This window comes from Adiantum capillus-veneris, chromosome 22 (genome assembly GCF_014529385.1).
Source record: "Adiantum capillus-veneris isolate H3 chromosome 22, ASM1452938v2, whole genome shotgun sequence".
Classification (NCBI taxonomy): domain Eukaryota; kingdom Viridiplantae; phylum Streptophyta; class Polypodiopsida; order Polypodiales; family Pteridaceae; genus Adiantum; species Adiantum capillus-veneris.
The window spans coordinates 142130222-142155027 of NC_140952.1; the positions used below are offsets into that span (position 1 = coordinate 142130222).

The 24806-nt window shown below is 46.0% G+C and overlaps 1 pseudogene across 1 annotated transcript in view; it reads right to left on the reverse strand.

The window, feature by feature from the left end:
- Positions 1–24806, reverse strand: part of LOC147430345 (DNA ligase 4-like) — a 227597-nt pseudogene that overhangs the window by 104092 nt on the left and 98699 nt on the right. Inside the window, exon 10 of the transcript XR_015185782.1 lies at positions 20085–20122. The product of XR_015185782.1 is annotated as a DNA ligase 4-like (transcript). The remainder of the gene's footprint in view (positions 1–20084; positions 20123–24806) is intronic.

Here is a 24806-nt window from a genome sequence, read left to right on the forward strand (position 1 = left end):
ATTCACCACATATAACCGTTTGGTCTCATAGGTCATTTTGGCCTTTTGAAGATGTTAATATTACATTTCATTTCATTTCTGAATCTCTCAGGATAGTTTCCCACAATGTTAAAAATTCTCTTCTTCTTCTTCTTCTTCTTCTTCTTCTTCTCTCTCTCTCTCTCTCTCTCTCTCTCTCTCTCTCTCTCTCTCTCTCTCTCTCTCTCTCTCTCTCTCTCTCTCTCTCTCTCTCTCTCTCTATATATATATATATATATATATATATATATATATATATATATATATATATATACTTGAAGAACGAGAAATCCAGCCTTCGATGATAGAGGAACCCAAAGTCATCAAGGAACAGGTACAGAAGATCACGGAGGAAGAGAAGCCACATGAGTCAAAAACATCCTTGTGGGTGGATACCATCACGAAGTCACAGAAGAAGGTGATGAGGCCGAAAAATGGATAGAAGTCGAGAAGAAAAGGAAAGGGAAAGAAACAACAACCATCCCCACTTCCATAGTCATCAACATGACCTTAGAAGAAGAGTAGGGGAGGAAGACTAGAGCTTTACATGTACGAGTATCCGGACTATAAGATTGTGATGATGTGGAGAGGGAAGTCAAGAAACTTCTTTTCATGATGAAAAGTGAGGCTACTCACACAAAGGCATGGAGGGTAGGGAAGAAAAGAGAAGGAAATGGGGAGACTTCAAAAGGAGAGAGCATTGATCATTCGTTTACCCTCCATGGAAGGGAAGGACTTCTTGAAGAAGCGTCCTGCACTAAAGAAAACGAAGGGGATTCTCTAGATATGGAAGAGTGGTTACTATGGAGAGGCGCTCCGCATGACAGCGCGAGTCCTATGGGACCACACTCAAAGTTGCTACTTGGAATTGTAATGGATCTCTACGCCTTGATGAGGTGCCTTTGAGCATAGTTTCACTAGGAGAAACATCATCTTCTACTTTGAGACACATCATGCCCTTGGGCAGTCCATGCCACATGTTCGCAGATACAGATGGGAGACAACTCGAGGATAGGAGACTCGATCATGGCATAGAGGACAGAACTCATGAGGAGTGGCAATTTTATTTAGAGAGGAGTTGCAGCCATTGATACATATAACCCGCAGGGTGAGCATGCTAGGTACATGTAAGTGAGACTGAGGGCAGAGCCAAGCAAATACCTCTACATTGCTATTTGTTTTTTTCCTCCCAGTACGTCAGTGTAACTTAGGGGACAATCCGCCTTTTCTATTTTGGATGATGACTTATGGGATTTCTCCAGGGATGGTAACATTATCATCCTAGGGGACTTCGATGCTCGGATTGCCCATCACCACACAGTATTCCATGACACTTCAGAGGAGATGCTGAGGGAGCTTGATGTCACAGAGATGGGCCTATCTAGACTTTCACAAGATGAGGAGCACACTAAGTATAGACGATGCCTAATAGACATGGGACTACGCATGGACTGGCCATTTTGAATGGCATACAGAGATTCCCGACAACGAGAGGTTTGACTTGCTTTCCACATCGACATGGTGCTAGTACAATGGATTATGTCATGGCCAAGCCAGTTCTCATTCCATCTTTTCATGATTTCATGGTGGGCCCAAGACCAATTGGAATAGCAGTTGATCATGCTATCTTGTCTTTCACTCTCACGTTTCAATTCAGTACAGCTTCATTAGGAGAGGTCTTCACACACACTCGGTATACCTTCACAAGGGAGACAAACTCTGTATACACAGATGAGATATACAAACATCTATGTACTCTAACAACAAAGGCGGTCATTAGATGAGCTCACTTATACATTGACAAAGACGCTTCATGATGCAGCATCGGAGACACATTCCCACAGTTAGCCTACACGGAGACGATCTGGGAGCATACCCCAGAACAGCTGGTATGATGAGGCACTAGTGTGGAGAGACGAAGATCAGACTACAGAGAGAGACGCTCATCTATCTTAGTTAGAGCGGAATCTGTACCAGTGATTTATGAGTCAAGATTCACGCAAGGCATGGAGGTTATTCCATGAGCACTCGCCATCACCTCCATAGAGACATGGGGGAATATGCTACATCTCTATACACAGCGTCAAGGCAGCCACCCTTGCCCGATCCACCAGAGACATGTACTTTTTTTATTGCTGAGAGGGTAAGGAAATACATTGACAAGATGGGGGATCTTGGCTTTATACAGGACAATTCTAGGCCGGGTATGCACTACTCAAGGCATGTCTTACATAGTTTACTCCACTATTGGTGTGAAGCAGGGATGTCCCCTATCTCCGAATCTTTTTGGGATGTGTGTGGATGAATTTTCAGACTATGTAGAGCGAGTGGGAGACAGAGGTGCTCAACTAGCAGGGACATGGATTCCACTGTTGTTATACGTTGATGATATTGTGCTGATTTCAAACTCTCTAGAGGGGATGCAGCGTCATTTGGATGCATTGCATGTGTTTGCCCAGGATAGTGGATTGTCAGTGAACCTTGGTAAGACCAAGGTAATAGTGTTTAACACCAAGGCACAATGGGTCAGGAGGTCAGCTCCCACCTTTACATATGGTCAAGAGACTGTGGAGTATATAGATGCATACACATATCTCGAGGTGGTCTTCAGTGGCCCAGTATTTTCCTTGAGGAGAGCAGCAGAGACGAGATTGACCAAGGCTTACGCAACATTAGGGAGACTGGAGAGAATGTGTTTCCAGGTTCAGTTCTAGGACCCTCGAACAAAGCTCTAACTCTTTGACACTCTAGTCACTTCTGCCATGTTATACAGAATGAAGACATGGGGACCCTCAGTGGACCATCACAGCAAAGTTGGTAGTGTTGATGGCTGGAGATGTATGGAGAGGCCTTTGGTTTCTATGATCTCTTGGATGATTAGGGTCAAGGCCTCAGTTCCACATGAGATTGTTAGGGCGGAGCTTGCTGCCCCTCCGTCAATAGTGGAGGCGCTCATTCGAGCACTCTCCTTTATGCATAGCACCCGGACTCTCCCCAGAGATAGATATACTCGATTAGCCTTGGAGTCTTCACGACAGCTGGCATCACAGTGAGATAGATCATGTTGGTATGCACAGATGGCATCTTGGTTCCAGCTGCATGGTTTTAGTATGGACATACTACCCCCATTTCAATACTCTTTGGATGCACCTCCATCTCCCTCACTCGGGTAGAGATTACTAGGCTCATCAGGCACGATTTGACTCAGCTGGATACCAGGAGGACATGGATGCAGCCTATACATGAGTTGGGTACAAAGATGGCTTTCTATATAAAGCAATTTCTTCAACTTACGGAGGATGGATTTGTGATCAGACCCAGATACATGTATACTCATCTATCTCACGGGATACGGTGTGCTATTGATCAGTTACGCACATCCTCACACCAGCTAGAGATCAAGACAAGGAGATTTAGAGGAGTGCCAACCGAGTCTGGGACCTGTCAAATGGAGCTCGAGACAAAGTTACACTAGAAATATCACTATCCAGTAAACTATGAGATACCAGGCCGCTTCCATTGTCTATTCAGAGAGGGTTTTGGACCACTTTCTAGGGTCATGAGATATCAAGATTAGACATGCCTCGGACTATACTTATTGGAACCACGCAAGCATAGAGAGGACCTCTTGAGGAGGGGTCCAAGAGAGGGAGATACAGCTACAACGGCAGATTACGGATTTCTTTCGGTCACAGACAGAGAAGTCAGCCCGTAGGCCCCTCAGTATAGCGGCACCAGGCCGTCTCAACGGCGACAGAGACTACGACAGAGGATCCACACCATACTAGCGCGACACGAGTCGCCAAAGTGCTCACTATGGAGGACACTGATGTTATCCACCATCATCCCATGAGAGATATCTTTGGATACTGATGTATATGTACATGATCACTCATACCCCACACAGTTCCACCTAGTAGTACTTCTAGTTTCATTTTATTTCTTTTTGTAGGCCGTCTCAATGACGACGGAGACTACAACAGAGCATCCACACCATACTAGCGCGACACAGGAGTCGCCAGAGTGATCACTATGGAGGACATTGATGTTATCCACCATCATCCCATGACAGATGTCTTTGGATACTGATATATATGTACACGATCACTCATACCCAACATTGTTCCAGCCTAGTTTCATTTTATTTCTTTTTGTACCCAGACATGGTATCAAATTCACCAGTTTGTAATGGTTTGGTCTCATAGGTTATTTTGCCCTCTTGAAGACGTTAATATATCCTCTCTCTCTCTCTCTCTCTCTCTCTCTCTCTCTCTCTCTCTCTCTCTCTCTCTCTCTCTCTCTCTCAGTGTTCTTGTTAAGTTTAGTTTCTGTCTTTTATCCAGCCCTTGTATCAGATCCACCATGATGTAACTCTTCAGACTCATAGGTCATTTTGGCCTCTAGAAAACGTTAATAAAATATTTCTTTTCTTTTTTTCTTTTGGCAGGAACAGTGGTTGTATATTGTGTACAAAAGAGATATCTGGAGATGCTCAATGGTCTATTACCCAGAGGATGTACAAAAGAGGGATAACCATGTGAGGGCTATGTAGATATCAAGGTGGTCTGGTATCACACAATATCGTTAGGTTATAGGTCTGACTCTCTGTTATGCTCGCTGCTGCCCTCGCCCAATTCACATGCGCACGATCTGCACCCCCCTCCCCCCCCCCCCCACAGCCTCCCTCACGCTGCCCTGCCTTGCCGGCCCGCTGCCTACAATCTGCACCAGCCCGCAGCAGCTACAGCGCACAGTCAGCCCTCAACGCATCCGCCCCAGCCTGCCACATCTCAATCCCCCCTCCCTCTGCACCACCGCCCGTCCCAACCTCGCACTTCCGCTCTTTCCACATCGCAACCCCCACCCCCTCCCCCCTGGTCTTGCTTGGCTGAATTCGTCAGCACTTACGACGAGCTCGGCCAACACAGGAATACCTCTCGTCATCGTCATTTCGCCCTTTCCCCATGGCAGCAGACACTGATAGAGGCTCATGCTCCACCTCAAAGGGACTCTCAGGAAGCCCCCTCGCCCAACCTCGCAGAGCCCACCATCCGACTTGCTCTTTCACAGACAAAGCAAGTGAGCCTCGTAGCAGAGGTGGAACGACTGCAGGCGACTTCCATCATCTGCAAGATTCTCGGCACCAGATCCAATAGAGGAGAGGTGCGCGATCTTCTCCAGGCCCGCCTTCTTGAAGAGGTGGGCAAGATCTTGGATGTTCAGTTCCTCGGATGTGGCTACTGTCAGATAGAGTTCAAGGCCTCGGAGATGGCGTCCAAGGTCATCGCGAGGAGTTCCTTGGCCATCAGAGCAGTTCCATCCCACTTTCGATAGTAATGGCATGGTTTTGATCCAGCTACAGATGTTCTGGTAGAGGAGGCAGACCTTCTCATCTCTGTTTGCTTTCTCGGTTTGAGGAGGGAGTACCTGCCACTCTGTCCAGGATAGGCTCAGAGATTGGGCTGTCCTAGAGACACCTCACACGGCAGCCTCTATAGTTGCCAAGGCGGCGGACATCCCCACAATACGTGTTCTGGTTTGGAACACCCACACTCACCCGAAGGTCATCCTACTACCTAGGGTGAGTGGAGGTTGGTTTCGTAAGAGCATGGAGTATTCGGGCCTTCTGGATTAGTGTTTCATTTGCAGACGGATGGGCCATTTGGCAAAGGCCTATCCTCGCAGGAGACCTCGACCCACAGCGCAGGCACTGTTAGGATCTACGCTAAGGGGGATGACGATGTTTTGATATGCCTTGCCTACGCTTGCCTTGCCAGCACGACAAAAACGGCAGCTTTTTGAGAGGCCTCTTAGGCTCTGATACCAGGTGATGCTTGCAAATTGCCAAAATTCGATGCTTCGTCCTCGCCAACTAGTTGTCGTGTCTAGCTTTGGCTAATGGAGCAATTCAAAACACAATTGAAGACTGCCTACGTTACTTGAGCTCTCAGACCTCTGCAAAGTAGCACGTCAACGTTTTGAGATATCGTTGTTAGCCACCACTGCCTAGCACCTTTTTGGTAGTGTTTTGAACCATTTACGAGCACTGCGCCACACCCAAACACCTGTGCGTTTGGATATGCACCAAAGTGCCGAATGTAGAATTGTCGTCTATGTACCTACGTTTTAGAATGCCCACAACCACCTTGCCTTTCCACCTTACGCCCTAGGCACTGTGCCAATGATGGCATCTCTTCAACTTCCACCAGGCTGCACGCTTTGAAATGCCTTTGCCGGCAGCAACGTTTTGGTGTGTAACTACATGCTACAAAGAGCAATTCCCATAGGTTCGACGACCGATCACTAGGGCTTGAAACCCAACAGGCGCAGCCTCCCAAGGCTGACCATGCCCAAGAGCCAGACACATAGGACGCACAAGCTGGTACCTCGACTGAGACCAGCGATCAGACAACTGACGGTTGCCAACAGTTGCCTGGCCGCCGCCGACAGGGGAGGGCTCGCCCTATTGCTCCCCTGGTGGCCGACCTTCTACAACTCAACAGCATTGGGTTCCGATTGAGAACCGTTTTGACCCCCTTCAACACGACCCCCCTAAGAAGGCCCCGTCCACTTCAGTTCCTCCACCTCCTCCTCCCTCAGACGCTGCCGCTCCGCCTCCTCCTCCTCCCCCACCTCCACCTCCCGTCCCCCCTTTTTCCCATGTGAGACCCACACCCTCATCTCCCGACCCCTCCTCTACTCCTCCCCAGACGCAAGGGATTGAGGACCAGACACGCGTCTGCCGCGAGGGATCTCTTGGTAGTGCATTCGCCATGAGCCGAATGGCTTGAGAGGGACTTCCCCACCTCAGGCCGCCCTTTTCCCCATTGGGCCCCACAACCTCATCTCCCAATCCCTCCTCCACTCCTCCTCACGCAGGGAACTGGACATGCGTCTGCCGCGAGGCGATCTCTTGGTAGTACTTTCGCCACGAGCCGAGTGGCTCGAGAGGGACTTCCCCACCTGAGGCCGTCTTTTTTGGTGCAAACTTCTCTTTTTGCAACAGTCCCTAGAGGTTTGACAAGCTTTGACATTCGCAGACGTTGGGACTTCCTCAACTAAAGCTTCACACGGTTCCTGGTGGGTGACTCTTCTCCTGACTTGGAGGAGGCTTGCTTTCGAGTCCACCTCCTCTTTCTAGCAGCTAGAGGCATTGAGGCTTTGGACACAGCGGTGGGTTTCTTGTCACCAGGAGGTGTATTTTTCCTGTTGCCTTCCGTAAATAAGTATTAGATATATTTATTTTATTTTTACTTGTTTGTCCCAAAACCCTTGAAAAGGTGCAAGTGGACATTGCATGGCCAGTGTGAAACGGCTGCAGCCAAATGGGTTTCTCGCATTGGGGATCTAGGTCGGTCAGACAGGGATTGCCCGGGCCAGTTAGCACTGAATTCTGATGAGTATGGAAGCTCGTGTGCGCCAAACTGGAATTTGGGCCACTCGTCAAGTCACTGCAACTTTATAAGTTGAAAGGGGCCAGTAAATTAACCCACATTGTAGATGTTGGTCAAATGATAGTCTTCAATGATGGTCAGGAGACCAATAGGGACGCCATGGAAGCATCTCCTAAAATTTAGGGAACTGCTATTTTTGACCGGAAAATGTGTTCGCGTCATTAGCTCTGGAATGACAAGGGGAACATTTTATTGCTCTGCTGCCAAGTCAACTGACGCACCAGTTGAGATATTTTTAGCAGGGAAAGCCCAAACTCGGAAACTGGGCGACGTGTCAGCCTGTGAGCGATTCTGCCACTCTCGGAGGCAAAAACTAGCTGCATATCAACAAAGGGGGCGCCATTTTCAACCTCAGGTGGATTGTGGCAGGTACAGAAGCTATGGAATGCTTACCTTGCCCTCTATGCACAGTATGGTGACGGGAGTGATGCCCCGCACGCTACATACTGTTCTCTTTCTCCCCTACGTACAATATGTTATGCCCCACTAGTGCGCTTCTGATTCGACCTATGTACAGTTCTGGGGGTTTATGCGCGTTTGCCAAGGCAAGAGCCTTCTGAACAGGAACCGGATTAGCTAATTGCTAATCCCCCACAGGTACGCACAGTTCCATCACGAAAGATTGCGAGTTTGGAGAGTTTTCTTGCGTGAAAACTCGTCCAATTCACAGGGGAACTATCCCATTGCGTGTGGGAGCCCTTGGGACACGCGTAGGCGTGTTTGCTCCGCTAAAAACGATCTGAAACAGAGAATTACAGCCTGCTGTGTTTTTCTGCAGGTTTAGGGTTTTGCACCTAAACTGCAAGGGAACATCGGGGGAGCCTCATGAGAGCCTTGGGATGCGTGTACAGCTGTGCTTTTGGGCTCCCGGCAGTGAAAACAGAGAATTACAGCCCGCTGAATTTCTGTGACAGCTCACCAGAAAGCTTCCAGATATCGAGGGAATCCGTCCTAGACAGGTGTTTTTGACCTACAGGGGTTTTTGCGTCGTTATGCTGTCGAAATCCGGTCAAAAATCTGCGTTTTCAGCCCTCGCCAAGTTTGGACAGCTTTGTGAAAGCTTGTGCTAAGTGGTCGGATCGTCTACCTTAATTTGAATAAAGAAATACCGAAAGGGGCGCCAGTCTTTGGGGCCTACAGGGTGTCGGTCTCGTGTGCGCAGTGACATTCTAGTCGCTGGACGCAACTGTGTTCTCTTCCCTTCTCGGTGCTCTGTGTAGAGTTAACAGGTAATTGAAATAGTACCGCCCTCTATGTTGTACGGGCCGGTTATATGGTTCCATCGACGTATTAGTCACTTTTTCTTCAAAAAGTGCAGCGTGGATTGTTGTGGGTGAAAGCAACACGGAGCTTGTCGATATGGCAGAGAAGAGAGACCAAGTACCTGAAGAGGGATCTTCCTCACATGGCACAGAGAAAATTCCTTCAACTCTTCAAGAAGAGGACAGGTTGTTTAGAATTCTACTGCGTTGTTGCATGGACATGTTTCAGCAGTTGGCTAACAACCCAAGGATGCAGGAGTTCTTACAGGCTCCGACACAGGGTTTTCAGCCTCCTACACAGGGCATGACTGAACCGTTGCAAGAAAAGGAGATTTCCAATGCGCAGAGGACTCATGATGCTCGAGGGAAAGCCCATGTGGTTGAGCAACTAGCGATGTCCAATGATCCAAAGCAACTTGCTTTAGCTGGACAAGAACCGTTTGTGAATGGTCAAGGGAGCAATGAACAGGCTATGCGTCAGACCCTTCCATTACCTAATACTTATCCTGGTTATTTTGGAGGTGGTTCAGTGTTTCAAGCTATGGCTGGACCTTCCACAGGTTATATGCCAAGGAATGTGTTCGGGACAATGCAAACAGGCATGGGTAACCCTATGTACGCGAACATGGGTGTCCAACCAGGTTTTCAGGGTGCCTATGGCCAGTTTCAAGTGCCTGGAACACAATTTGGTATGGCTGGTTTTTCGCAGCCATACGTACAAAATGCAGATATGACAGGGAAAACAGTTGATGCGAGTGCTGGAATGAACACTCATGGAGCACCATTGTTACAGGCACCTGTTTATGATAATGTGGCTCCTTTGAGTCAACCTAAGGATTACAAGGAAGGTGGGCAGGGAGTGAAGTTTGAAACTTTCAGAGGAACTGAGGACCAATTAAAGGCTTTGACCTTCATACAGCAGTTCGATGCAGCTTATGCTGGAGGAAACTTCACGGAATCTTCAAAGATACGCAAGGCTGCCACTTTCTTGAAAGGGAATGCGCTTCAATGGTGGACCGCATTGTTGAACCAAGGTCAAGCCCCAACAACGTGGGTCCAATTCAAACAGCTTTTTGCGCCTACATGGTTGACAAACACTTTTGAAGTGGATGTGATGACAGAATGGCACGAGTTGAATGCTAAACAGTGTGCGAATTTGGAAGAGTACAATAAACAGTTTTGGGCCGCACTGTTGCCAGTCACCTCTTCCAGGTTTGTGCCATTGTCAGAACAGATTGAGAAGTACTGTTGCGGATTGCCCAAGAAAATCAGGGACTACTGCACAAAGACTACTGTCATGAATATGTTTCAGTTGATAGAGAATGCAAGAGTGGCCAGCAATCTGTCGAAGGGAGATTCCGATGGATTTAATAGCCACAAGAAAGGGTCCCAGGGCAAACAGTTTTCAAGCCTTCTGAGCCTCCCACAAAGAAGCCCTCCACTGAAGAAGGTGATAAGTCCAAGAAGCAGTCTAAGTCTTCTTCGGGACGAGGACAAGGACAAAAGAGGCATTTTTCTCGCAAAACTTTTGAAGAACGGAAAGCTCTTAGGGAGGCCAAGAAATGCTACATTTGTGAACAAGGAGGACACTTTGCAAATGAGTGCCCACAGAAGAAGTCACATGATAAGGATGATAAGTCAGACCATAAAGGGAAGAAGCCAAAGCCGAGTGCAGGACTTGTTCCAGATTTGGTTGGAGAGCAGCCAAACACAGATGCCACGGAGCTGTGCAGAGCTTGGGGCAAAGTTAGAGACCAGACAGTGCTGGTTTTCTTTGATCCAGGAGCCCGTGCAAATTTCATATCATCAGAATTGGCATCAAAGTTGGGCATTCGTGCAGAGGAGATGGGTATGACAGGTGAAGCAGGTTTGGCATGCCCAGGACATTCAGAGCCTGTTACTCCCATTATGGGAAAGCTTCGTCTACACATTCAGAGCTATGTGGATGCGGAAGAATTTTATATTATGCCGCTTGAGGGTTGTGATGTGTTATTGGGTATCCCATGGTGTTACAGGTTGCATGCTATGGTGGATACTTACAACAAAAAGATTACCCTTGTACATAGAGGAAAGACTCATGTCCTTGATGTAAAGCTTAAAGGCGAGTCTGTTCCAGTTGTTTCTGCTTCTGCTATTTCATCTGTAATAAAGAATCATCTTTCTGCGTACTTGATCTTTGCAAAAGAAGTACCTCAAGTTGTATCTAATTTGTCTACCTTAGATAAAGACAGGTCAACTTTTTTGAGTGGTTTCAGTGATTGTTTTTCGGACTCTTTTCCAGGGGAGTTACCTCCTGAGAGACCTGAGGATCATACTATAGATCTTGTGCCAGGTTCTAGTCCACCGAATAGACCACCATACAGGGTTAGTGCAGCCCAGCAGAAAGAGACTATGGGTCAGGTCGACGAGCTTTTAGAGAAGGGGCTGATTCAGCCCAGTTCATCCCCTTTTTGTTCGCCTGTACTCTTAGTGCAGAAAAGGATGGTTCATGGCGCATGTGCATTGACTATCGCGCCTTGAATAAGAATACTATCAAGAACAGGTTCCCCATACCGAGGATAGATGACATTCTTAATCGGCTTGAGGGAGCGTCATTGTTTACAAGAATAGACCTAAAGAGCGGGTATCATCAGATACGCATTAGACCAGAAGATGTCCATAAGACTGCGTTCAGGACAACATTTGGTCTCTATGAGTTTCTTGTCATGCCATTTGGTCTCACAAATGCTCCTGCCACATTTAATAGAATGATGGACAGAATTTTTAGACCAAATAGAAACTTCGTGGGTACCTTCTTTGATGACATGATTGTCTACTCAAAGTCTGAATAGGAGCATAGGGATCACTTGACCGCAGTTTTCAATGAGCTACGCAAGAATAGGCTACTCATTAATGCGAAGAAAAGTGAGTTCTTTTTGCAAGAGATTCACTTCCTTGGGCACATTGTTTCAAAGGATGGGGTACGCATGGATCCCGCTAAAGTGGAAGCAATTAGGTCATGGCCAGACTTGAAGTCCGTACATAACATTCGAAGCTTTCTAGGCTTATGTTCCTATTACAAGAGGTTCATCCGAAATTTTGCTGAGATTGCTTCTCCACTCCATGCACTGCAAGGAAAAGGAGTTACTTTCAAGTGGACAGCCAAGGAAATTTTAGCGTTCAAACACTTGAAAGAGAAGCTGACTTCAGATCCGGTAATTATTGTGCCAGATCTTTCTAAACCTTTTGTGGTTCAATGTGATGCGTGTGGCCATAGTCTTGGTGCAGTTCTAATGCAGAATGGCCGAGTAGTCGCATATGAGAGCAGAATTCTTTTGAAGACTGAAAGGAACTTGCAAGTCTATGAGAAAGAATTGCTGGCAGTAATTCATGCTCTCACTATTTGGACGGATCATCAAACCTTGCGATATTTTCTTACACAGACGAAGTTGTCTGAGAAGCACATGCGATGGGCAAACATCTTGTCAATGTTCCATTTTCAGATTGTGCATGTGCAAGGGGAAAAGAACGTGGTGGCTGATGCGTTGTCACGAAAGCCCCAAATTTCAGCAGTGTCAATTCTGTACCATTGTGAACTAGACGAAATGAAGACACAATATGCTGAAGATTCAGATTTTGCAAGGATCTATGACCAGCTTGTTGATGGGCAACATCATGAGCACTATATGCTTAATAATGACTTTCTCATGATGCATGGAAAGTTATGCGTTACTAAACAGTTACGGCCAAAGATTTTGATGGAAAGTCATGCTCCACCTTATGCTGGGCATCGTGGAATTGATGCGACAGTGAAAGGGGTTGAGGCATTCTTCTATTGGCCAGCTTTGCGTCAAGATGTTGACACATTTGTAAGATCATGCTTAGTATGCCAAAAAGTCAAATTTGACAGACAAAAGCAACCAGGATTGTTGCAGCCATTGCCGATCCCTGATAGGCCATGGGAAAGTATAGCAATGGACTTTATCTTTGATCTTCCAAGGACGCAAACAGGAAATGATGGGATTTGGACTATCATTTGTAGGTTCAGTAAGCAGGCCCATTTCATTCTTGTTAGGAAGAAGATAAAGCCAGAACACATGGTCAAGATATTCATGAGCAATATCTTTAAATATCATGGGATGCCTCAGTCAATTGTCGGTGACAGGGATCCACGTATGACGAGTCTTTTTTGGAAGGCATTGTTTGAGAACATGGGCACTACGCTCAAGTTCTCTTCTTCGTTTCATCCGCAAACTGATGGACAGTCAGAAGAGGCAAATTCTACTGTCTTGGACCTACTCAAATGTTATGTCTCAGAGCACAAGGCAACTTGGGAACACCATCTCCCATTGGTTGAATATGCTTACAATAACACTGTGCATACATCAACAGGTAAGGCACCATTAGAGATAGTGGAAGGAGGAAAGAAAGTCCCACCCATTTTGCAGACTAAGGACAAGATATTTGAGGCAGACAAGTATGTGCAAGATATGGATGAAACATACAGGAAGATAAAGATTGCTCTTGAGAAGACTCATGCTAAGCAAAAGAAAGCTGCTGATCGTCACCGTCGTGAACTTGTATTTTCACTTGGTGATTGGGTACTTTTGCGCTTTGAAAAGGCCAGGTTAAGGAAAAGGAAAGGCAAGGAACGCTTGTTTCCTAAGCTCAGTATGCGATATTATAATCCTTTTCAGATTTCAGAAAAGATCAGCGATGTAGCTTACAGGTTAAAGCTACCAGAAGGCTGGAAAATACACAATGCTTTTCATGTAAGCCTTCTAAGGCCCTTTGTTGGTGATATGCCAGAGAATATGCTTGATGAGGAACAACCCGAAGTGGAAGAATTGGATGAAATCCTTGTTCCTGAACAGATATTGGCACATAAAGAAAGAAAGGTTAGAGGAAAAGTTGCAAGACGCTATTTGGTGAAGTTCAAGAACTATCCATCGTTAGATGCCAAATGGATGGAAGAGTCTGAATTGCTTGATTCACCTCAGCTATTGCAATTGTATCTTGAAGCCTTTCAAATGGAACCCACAGTGACTTGATGCAGCCTTTTTGGAGCAAGGCAAGAGCATGGTTCATGATGCTCAAGAGAGTAGTTAAGCAATTGTATCTACTCTTTCCATGCAGAATTTAGCTAGAGAAGTTTGTGCTCAAGAGTACACTAGAAGACTTCTATGCTTGATATATGTGTCGTAGCCAGGTTGGTGAGATTGTTTAATCGTTCAACGCTACATTTCCAGAAGCATGTATATCTTGGATTCCCATCATAGAATATATGTGATATCAGGAGATATCTGCATGTATTATTGGCATGCAAGCGAGGTCGCTTGCAGTATTTCAAGGGTGGGGTGTGTCACCAGGAGGTGTATTTTTCCTGTTGCCTTCCGTAAATAAGTATTAGATATATTTATTTTATTTTTACTTCTTTGTCCCAAAACCCTTGAAACGGTGCAAGTGGACATTGCATGGCCAGTGTGAAACGGCTGCAGCCAAATGGGTTTCTCACATCGGGGATCTAGGTGGGTCAGACAGGGACTGCCCGGGCCAGTTAGCACTGAATTCTGATGAGTATGGAAGCTCGTGTGCACCAAACTGGAATTTGGGCCACTTGTCAAGTCACTGCAACTTTATAAGTTGAAAGGGGCCAGTAAATTAACCCACATTGTAGATGTTCGTCAAATGGTAGTCTTCAATGATGGTCAGGAGACCGATAGGGACGCCATGGAAGCATCTCCTAAAATTTAGGGAACTGCTATTTTTGACCGGAAAATGTGGTCGCGTCATTAGCTCTGGAATGACAAGGGGAACATTTTATTGCTCTGCTGCCAAGTCAACTGACGCACCAGTTGAGATATTTTTAGCAGGGAAAGCCCAAACTCGGAAACTAGGCGACGTGTCAGCCTGTGAGCGATTCTGCCACTCTGGGAGGCAAAAACGAGCTGCATATCAACAAAGGGGACGCCATTTTCAGCCTCAGGTGGATTGTAGCAAGTATAGAAGCTATGGAATGCTTACCTTGCCCTCTATGCACAATATGGTGACGGGAGTGATCCCTCGCACGCTACATACTGCTCTCTTTCTCCCCTACGTACAGTATGTTATGCCCCACTAGTGGGCTTCTCATTTGACCTATGTACAGTTCTGGGGGTTTATGCGCGTTTGCCAAGGCAAGAGCCTTCTGAACAGGAACCGGATTAGCTAATTGCTAATCCCCCACAGGTACGCACAGTTCCATCACGAAAGATTGTGAGTTTGGAGAGTTTTCTTGCGTGAAAACTCGTCCAATTCACAGGGGAACTGTCCCATTGCGTGCGGGAGCCCTTGGGACACGCGTAGGCGTGTTCGCTCCACTAAAAACGATCCGAAACAAGGAATTACAGCCTGCTGTGTTCTTCTGCAGGTTTAGGGTTTTGCACCTAAACTGCAAGGGAACATCGGGGGAGCCTCATGAGAGCCTTGGGATGCGTGTACAGCTGTGCTTTTGGGCTCCCGGCAGTGAAAAACAGAGAATTACAGCCCGCTGAATTTCTGTGACAGCTCACCAGAAAGCTTCCAGATATCGAGGGAATCCGTCCTAGACAGGTGTTTTTGACCTACAGGGGTTTTTGCGCCGTTATGCTGTCGAAATCCGGTCAAAAATCTGCGTTTTCAGCCCTCGCCAGGTTTGGACAGCTTTGTGAAAGCTTGTGCTAAGTGGTCGGATCGTCTACCTTAATTTGAATAAAGAAATACCGAAAGGGGCACCAGTCTTTGGGGCCTACAGGGTGTCGGTCTCGTGTGCGCAGTGACATTCTAGTCGCTGGACGCAATTGTGTTCTCTTCCCTTCTCAGTGCTCTGTGTAAAGTTAACAGGTAATTGAAATAGTACCGCCCTCTACGTTGTACGGGCCGGTTATATTTCTCCTTTCCGCTGTGCGGCAAGGATTCCACAGAGTGGACCCAACACACTGTTCTTGACTAGCTCGAGATTCAGGCTACTAAGTTCTCACACCACACACGGGACTTAGGAGTGACAGATTTGGTGCAGACACTTTGGCCTCTTGCCAAGTTCAGCGTGACGCCTCTGGATGCAGCGGGTTGCAAGCACATTGTGGTGCATTTGTTTGCTGAAACTCAGAGCCCTCCTTGTTATGTATTTGTACATGAGGATTCTTGGATAGAGGATGTAGCCCTTCAGGTCGCACGCTCGGCTTGGGCCTAGGCGGGACAGTCACTCCTTTTGCGCTTGTCTAGAGGTCGTTCGGATGCCCATCCAAACTGGCCTGAAAGATAGCGAGGTTGGCTACTGTGGCAGCATCTGTTTTCTCTCATTGACTCCATGAGGATCATCTCATGGAATGTGCACGGATTAGGAGGGCCCCAGTTTCAACGTCAGGGGGGTCGGTTGCGTTAGGAGCTTCAGAGATGCCTTGTGGGTGGTGAGATTGACATTCTTATGCTACAGGAGCATCATCTTTGAGAGAGCCGCATTAGACGGTGTGGTCAGATTTTGTGTGGTTCCTATGAGACGTTTTGGTCAGCTGCATTTGGATCTGGAGGCATCCAAGGAGGGTTACGTTTGACTATTGCGGATTCTTTGCAACAGGTCATTGTGGGCAGAGGGATTATTGTGCCAGGCAGGGCTCACTGGATCAATACGCAAGTTCACGGTTGCCTCGTGGGCTTCCTGAACATCTACGCACCCAATGTGGCGAGTGCACGTGCAGAGTTTTGGTCTCATATTGTTTAGTCTCTGCCGCAGGCACAGCAATGGTGCATTGGGAGTGACTTCAACATGTTGGAGGACCCCTCTGACAGGATTGGAGGTAGCCATACTACTGTGCATGGAGTTGAGTTGAGAGCTTGGGAGAGGTTTTGTATGACTCTACGCGTTTCAAATGTGTGGCAACATTCTAGCTTTGTGAGGCCCCCAGACAGCCTGGCCTTCTCTCCTTTGGACCGCAGCGTAGGGAGTGAATCTATCTCGTATAGATCGCTTCTACACTAGTGACCACTTCTGTGACTTGGGTGGGACAGTTTGCATTCTGGCTAGGACTTCCTTTTTGAACCATGCACCAGTGATCCTCACAGTGACAGATAGACACAGGAGGGGGAGCACGATGCTAGGCATCCCTAAGAGGGTCTTGCTGGACTCTGCGCTCAGAGAGTGAGTGGTGGCTCTTTGGACAGAGAGCTTAGACATGCAGGACTCTCCTTCTGACAGAGTGGCCTCTGGACTTGCTCGACTTAGTCGGCTCTTTCTTCAGGAGTCTTCGGCCCGCCTGGCTGCAACGAGAGAGGAAGAGCAACGTCTCCGACGGGGCGTTGCTTCCTTGTAGAGGATGCAAGAGCAGCACCCAGACAGTCCTTGGTTGGAGGAGCAATGCAGCAGGCTCGCCAGGAGATTGCCAGCACAGAGGAGAGGTGCCATGAGTTTGCTTTCCATCAACAGGCATCCCAGTGGACCCAAGTGGGTGACAGAGTGACAGGGGCGTTCTTTGAGGCAGTGGGACCCCGACATACGCATGCCAAGGCAAGCCAATTGAGGAGGCCCGACGGGTCAGTTGCTCTAGAGCCTGAGGACATGCCAGCAGTTGCTACTGACTTTTACCATGACCTGCTATCAACAGAGCCTCAGTGAGAGCTCACGATGCATGCACAGAGCACGTTTGGGCACAGATCCCTTGTCCTGTGGATTGAGGAGATGCACTAGAGGCTTGAGCTGCCTTTTTAGCAAGAGGAGCTTCACGGGGCCCCCAGAGCACTTCCCCGTGGTAGCTGTCCAGGTGAGGATGGTTTGACTCCCAGTTTTTTCTTAGAGTACTGGGACTTGATTGGCACAGACCTTTGCAGCACTTTTCAATACATCTTACACACACAAGAGATGCCTGACAGCATGAGTGAGGGTTGTATCTAGCCATTTCCCTCTTGAATAATAGGTCTTGAGTTCAACTCCTCGTCGGCTAGATCTTTAGGTCTTTTAATTTTAATTAGTTTCCTACGACGTTAAATTAGTTTCTCTCTCTTTCTTTCTCAATGTGTGCGTTTTTTTGGATCGTATGCATGTTTTCTCTCTCTTTTCCTCTCTCAATGTGTGCGTTTTTTGTTTATGCATGTTCTCTCTCTCTTTTCCTCTCTCAATGCGTGCGTTTTTTGTTTATGCATGCTCTCTCTCTCTTTTTCTCTCTCAATGTGTGTGTGCATTCTTTGTTTATGTATGTGTGTGTGCGTGACAAACAGTGCCTCAAAGACTCAAGCTATAAAGTACATCTCTGACAAGTCGGATCATGACCAATGACCGCAGCCCAAGTGCCAACAAGCAATGGGGCGTTGTTTTTGCAGCGCCCCTTGCTATTGTTGTTGCAGGTCCTCTAGGCCTATAAAAGCAACCCTCTAGGGCATCACCTGCACACAAAGTACTTGCACATTGACACAGTGTGATTGCATGAGCACCAGCTTTTGGACTTCAACCCTCCCACGTCTTGTACAAGAAGAGTTTAATCAATAAAGAAATAGGGGCACTAACAATGGCAGTTCAAGGCCACCAACTATGTAAAGGGGCATCCCGCTTCGACGTCTTCTCTTTCTTTTCCCTCTTCACTCTCTGTTACGGTTAATTTGTTCAAGTTGTTGAAGTGATAAAGTGTTCCAAAGTTATGCAAATTGTGGTTTTATCTGTGTATTCAATGATAGCACTCATCAAAAGTGATTTTAGTGGTATCAGAGCTTCAGTTGCTTCCTTGCCCTCTATAAACCCAAGCACAATCCTAACAACATGGAAGGAGGACATGGAGATAACCAAAACGAACAAAGCAAGTCTGAGAATTTTGTTCATGAATGGCAGCAGTAATAGGGGAATTAAGAGAAACCAAGTTCCTGTCCTTTCTCACAATCCCCTTGTTACCTCTTCACATCAAAGTTCTGGAGGTGTTTCCCAATTCTTGGGAGGTATCTTCAACATATGGCTTTAGGAGAACGTCTCCCCCCCCCCCCGCCCCCGAAGTGCAACCTCCGTTGCCTTCTAGACCTCCATCTTTTGTTTCCACCACCACCACCCCTTGCTCATTCTCCGCCTTCTTTTTCATTTGATAAGCAGCATCATCACTATTATTATTATTCAACGCCTCCGACAACTTCTGGTCCCAAACCTTTCAAGGATGGTGGTGCTATAGTCAAGTTCTTTACCTTTTCAAGCGTCCAAGATTCTCACAATGCTCTCAAGTTTTTGCAGCAATCCGACGTTCTTTTCAATATTGGTAACTTCACAAAGGAATCTAAGTTGATTGGAGTTACCTCCTTCCTCAAGGATAGTGCCATGACGTGGTGGGCTGCCTTATCTTCCAAACCCTTGACACTCTCGCATCCTACAACCAAAGATTTTGGGACTCTTACAACCAATTCCACTTTTAGGGACATTTCTTTTGTGGATCTAATTGAGAAGTATAAAATGGGATGTTTGCAATACATGATAAAAGGGTGATACATGAGATATTTACAATACAACATGACTGTCAGGCATGGTATCTATCTTGTGTTAAAACCAGTCAATCGCAAGTCAGAGAATACCCATGCAGCTTTGTGACAAAAAGTGTAGCAGTCTCAGCCACATGGACTGTATCAACAGATACTAGTCAATGGCACATGTTATCTAAGTTAAAGGCCTGCCTGCCATCAATAAAATCACAAGCCACTGTCTGTTGACAAAGAGGCAAGAGAGGTTCAAGTCATTCAATTTCCCCGCCCCGCCCCGCCCCCCCTCCCCCCCCCCCCCCCCCCCCCCCGCCATCAAGACCCCCACAGATTTAACTTACTATGTCCAAAAACATCATCCATTCACAGAATTCTTGTAGCCATTCTTGGTTACTACTATTCTGGATTACTTAATTTGTCAAAACTGCAATATGGATGTTTGAGAAAACAAAAACATTGTCCTCCTACAAGAAAACTATTCAAATGCCCCTGGACAATCCTTGGGAATCTATCCATCAAAGCTGATGCCAAAGAAACTAACAAGCCTTTAAGGCAGCTCGAGATCTCACTAAGCTTTCTGGTTCAAGCATCACGTTCACTTACCTCCCAACCCCCCCTTTTCCCTTTCCCAAAAGTTTTTGTGTGAAAAAGTATTCAGAGTCCATCGTCACACTTCATCTAGGATAAAGCCATTAAAAATTTTCGAATCACGTCGATTTTTGAAAAGCCTAATGGAGGATAGTCTTCTATATATCTCTCGCTTCCAAGAATGTACCATTGCTAATTAACTTATTTTTTATCTTCAGTGAAAAGGCTTCAAAGCAATCTTGTTAATCGCTGAACCATGCATCTTCTGATTCCTAAACAATTTCCAAAGTTACCTACAAAAACAGTGACAAGTTCAAAGAGCTACCCGGTGACTGGTGTTCAAGCCCTTTCGAGCTGCCCTTGCTGCATCAACAATCAGCAATATTAAGTTAATCAGTCTTAATACTTCACGGTCTGAAAAACATAACTGCTTTATTAAGTCCTTGAGCATAGTGTAGAAGTATGATAAAGCTGGTCATGACATCACATGAGATCATACCAACAAATATACACACTAGTAGTATAACAACTACAAGAAATAGCCCCATTACTACACTATCAAAATGTAATGACAGTGCCCAACATTGCCATCTCCTTACAAAAAATCCATCTTCGCATAACAAAAGCAAGTGAAATCTCTCCCGCTACCATGGAAAATACAAAAGCCAACACTTTGATCCTCAAAAGGACTATGGTCTTCCCCTAGCGAGACAAGTAGAAAGCTTCACCCTAAATCTGTTAGAAGCATTTCTCGAGGCTCTCAACCATGCTCAATAAGCAATCTCTATTCCTAGAGGAGACACCGTGCTGCTCTTAGTGACCTATGTGGTCCAAAACACGACATGCAACCTCTCACAATAGACAAACATAGTAAACTCAAGCTCAAGATTGTGATGGCTTGTCGTTGAGAATCTTGTGCATTGCTATTTCTAGACTATGGCACCAAAAATGATGGGTAAACTTTTGATGTCTATCAGACACTATGGATTGTGGTAATCCCTGTAGTCTGAACATATTCTGAATAAACAAATAAGCAACTTGTGGAGCTTCCCCAATCTCACTCATAGGAATGAAAGTAAGCCATCTTGTCAAGCTATCAACTACTACCAAGATAGCATCCTTTGCTCTCTGCATTCATGATAGCGCTCCAATATAATCCATGGCTATACTTTGCTGATTCTGTTAATTGGTATACTATTTTAAAAATACATTCTCCCTTGAGAAACTCCGAAACGACTTTGAGTAGGTCTACTTGACAAGTAAGACTATGATCCACCATCAAGATCAACAAACTGTGGATCAATCCTAGACCTTATTGATCGTAAAAAAGGGTCCTCAGACTGAGCTTCCTTTAACTCTTGAAGCAAAGAGCTCTCTAAACTTGTATCGTTTCATCGTCTATTCAGAAACGGCTTTGGACAATTGGCTAGAGTCATGAGATAACATGATCAGAGATGCCTCGGGTTGGTTTTGCTAGAATTGCGCAAACACAGGGAGAGTCTCTTGAGGAGATCAAGCAATAGGAGACATTCACAGAGGCAGATTACTGACTTCTTTAGAGCAAGGACTCAACAACCACATGAGCATGCTTCAAAGCAGACTTTAGAGCCCACTTATACCAGAGGTGTCACCAGCTAGTGGCAATTCCATTTTTGTTTATTTTCTCTTTCTTTGGGGAATTTCGTTTGTTTTATCTTTTGGAAACACCCCTCTGGAAATCTAACTGCCCTGCATTGCATAGCCAGTGTAGAACTATTCAGAGAGAGTCCAGGCCTGAGGGCTAAAGAGCACTAAGGTTGGACAAGGACTATGGTTAGCCAAAGTGGGGTCATTGGCCAGCCAAAGCGGAATCCTTTGCTACATAGGCTACATTTCAGTTCTGGGTGTGGCTGCAGTGTACAAAGAGGGTCAGATGACCTAGAAGAATGTAATGGCAGAAACTCCTAAATTTTAGGGACTGCTATTTTTGGACGGCAAAATGTCTTCGCGTCATTACGTGCAGTTTGACATGCGGATCACTTTGTTACTCTGTGGCCAAGTCAGCATGTGAGATATTTTTAGACCCGAGGGTCTAAAGCGGGAAAATGCACAAATGAGTGACACTTGGCACTCTGAGGCCAGTTTACTACTTAAAGAGAAGGCAAAAACGTGATTTTCAGCTGTGAGCTCGTTTTTGAGTGCTGTCACAGGTGGGAGAGCTTCAATGGAGTGTTGGCTTACCCTCTATGTACAGTGAGGTGCAGGATGTCATGACCTGCACACCTCTCACTGCTCTCTCTCCCCTATTCTTTATGGTTATGCCCCTCTAGTGGGCTCATCAAATTGACCATGTACAATTGTGTGGGTTCATGCGCGATTGCCGAGGCAAGAGCCTCTTGCACAGGTACTGGATTAGCTAGTGGCTAATCCCCCGCAGGTACAGGTGATTCGGAGAGGTTTCACGTGCGAAATCTCGTCCGATCCAAAGGGCAAGTAGCCCTACAAGTGCGGGAGCTCGAGGACTTGCTACGGATGCGACCGGCACGCGAAACGGAGCCCGAAACAGTGAATTACAGCCTGCTGTGTATTTCTGCAGGTTTAGGGTTTTGGCCCTAAACGGACCCTAATACCCCCAGGAGGTTCGGGGACGCAAGGGGACCGTTGTACAGGTGATCTGGCGCATTTTCGGGGCAGAAAACAGAGAATTCAGCGTGCTGCAGATTCTCGCCAGGTTTTGCAAAGTGTCCGTATGCGTCGGGAAAGTCATCCAATGCGTGGGAATACTGACTGTGAAGGGTCCTAGTACAGTTATGCTGCCGAAATCGAGCAAGAATAGTTGAAATTCAGCCAAGGTTGTGCGGGGCAGCTTGTAGGGAACCACAGCGTTTATTCCCTCTTTTAAAGAATAAAGAAATACCGAAAGGGGCGCCTATTTAGGGGCCAATCTGGTGTCTGACTCGCATACAGATGCATTCTAGCATCTGTATCCCATTCCCCTCTCTTGTGTCATTATAGCACACGTAGAATAGACGACTAATAATGGGTGAAAGCTAAATCAAGGTTTGAAGTAAAGTCTACCGCCCTTTTTGGAGTTAACAGGCCGGTTACATGGTTCCATCGACGGGATTAAATCACTTTTTCCTCAAAAAGTGAGCCTTAGTCAGTTTGGGTTAAAGACACAGAGAGAGTTTGGGATAACCTTGAAAACACAGAGAGTTTGAAAGTAGATCGAGTGGATTTACAGGTGAGAAAGGCTACGAGAGTCTTTCTTTGGATACAGGTGAGAAAGGCTACGAGTCTTTCTTTGGATTTACAGGTGAGAAAGACTACGAGAGTCTTTCTTTGGATACAGGTGAGAAAGGCTACGAGTCTTTCTTTGGATACAGGATGGATGGCAACAAGGAAGAGGGTTCCTCTTCAGAGGATAGACAGCCTATTCCAATTGCACATGAAATTGGCAAGAGTTCAAGCCAAGCAGAGAAAGCTTTGCAGGTTGTTACTGCTGTGACCATGTTCAAGCAATTGATGGAGAATCCAAGATTTATGGAGTTCATACGATCTTCATCAATAGCACATCAAGTTCAAGGCAGTTTTGGCATGCCAGGAACAGTGTTTAGGGGTATGCAAGGCATGGTGCCCAACCCCATGTATGCAAACATTGGTTTGCACCCAGGATTTCAGGGCACACAAGGTCAGTTTGGGGTCACAAGGCAACTTGGATATGGCTGGATTTTCAATCCCATCAGTGAATATGACACCTGGACATCGACATGTTACTGGCCAAGGAGTACAGATGGCTCCCACAGGTGTACCCATTATGCAAACTGTCTCTTTTGACAATTTGGAGTCAATGGATAAGATAAAACCATACAAAGAAGATGATCAGTGAGTCCATTGACACATTCAATGGTTTTGATGAGAGGACAAAGGTTTTCTCTTTCCACGAACAGTTTGACAAAGCATTTGTTGAAAGGAGCATTTAAAGTCAAGAAAGCTGCCACTTTTCTGGAAAAAAAAATGCAAGTCAGTGGTGGAATACACTGTTGTTACAAGGACAGACTCCTTCCACTTGGAATGATTTCATACAGGTACCGAATTAGCTAAAGGCTAATTCCAAACAGGTACGGGATGATTTAACAAGATTTCTTGCGAGAACCTCGTGTAAATCAAAGGGCAAGTAGTCCTACTGATGCAGAAGATCAAAGGCTACGAATTGGTGCGATTGGCACGCAAAACAAAGCCCGAAAGAAGAAAATACAGCTTGCTGTATTTTTCTGCAGATTTAGGGTTTTGACCCTATTTGATGCCTTTTTGTCCCAAGAGCTTCGGGGAAGCAAGAGGACAGTAATACAAGTGATCTAGAGCATTTTAGGAGCTAAAAACAGAGAATTCAGCGTGCTGAATTTCCAGGACAGGTTTGCAAAAGTGCTCTATTATACGTGGATAATCACTTGGATATGTGGATTTTTGGTTGTGAAGGTTTCTACTACAGTTATGCTGCCAAAATTGGGTCAAAAAGAGAATTCTCAGCCCAATAAAAGTGACAGCATAAGGGTAGATCACAGGTTAATCTCCAAAGATCAAGATGAAGAGCAGAGAAAGATTGTTTTCGATGCTCAGTATGCAAATCAGTGATATTGCATAAAGGTTGAAATTGCCTGAGAGTTGAAAGATTCACAAAGCGTTTCACGTGAGTCTTCTCAAACCCTATGTGGGTGATGTGCCAGAAGATATGCCAGCTAAAGATCAGCCCGAAGTCGAGGAACTTGACGAGATCTTGGTCCCGGAACAGATTTTGGCACATAAAGAAACAAAAGAAAAGGCAAGGTTGCAAGGTGTTGTTTAGTAAAGTTCAAAAGCTATTCATCTCTGGATGTCAAGTGGATGGAAAAAAAAAGTGAACTTACAGAGTCACTAAAAGTATGGGAACTTAAACCTTGGTTTGCAACCTACCTTGACCCCTTGAGATTTAGAGCTACATGGATTGTCAGTGTGACAATGGCTTGTGAAAGAAATGATGTACATGTTACTTACAGTGAGCTCAAATGAAGTGCATGTTACATGAATG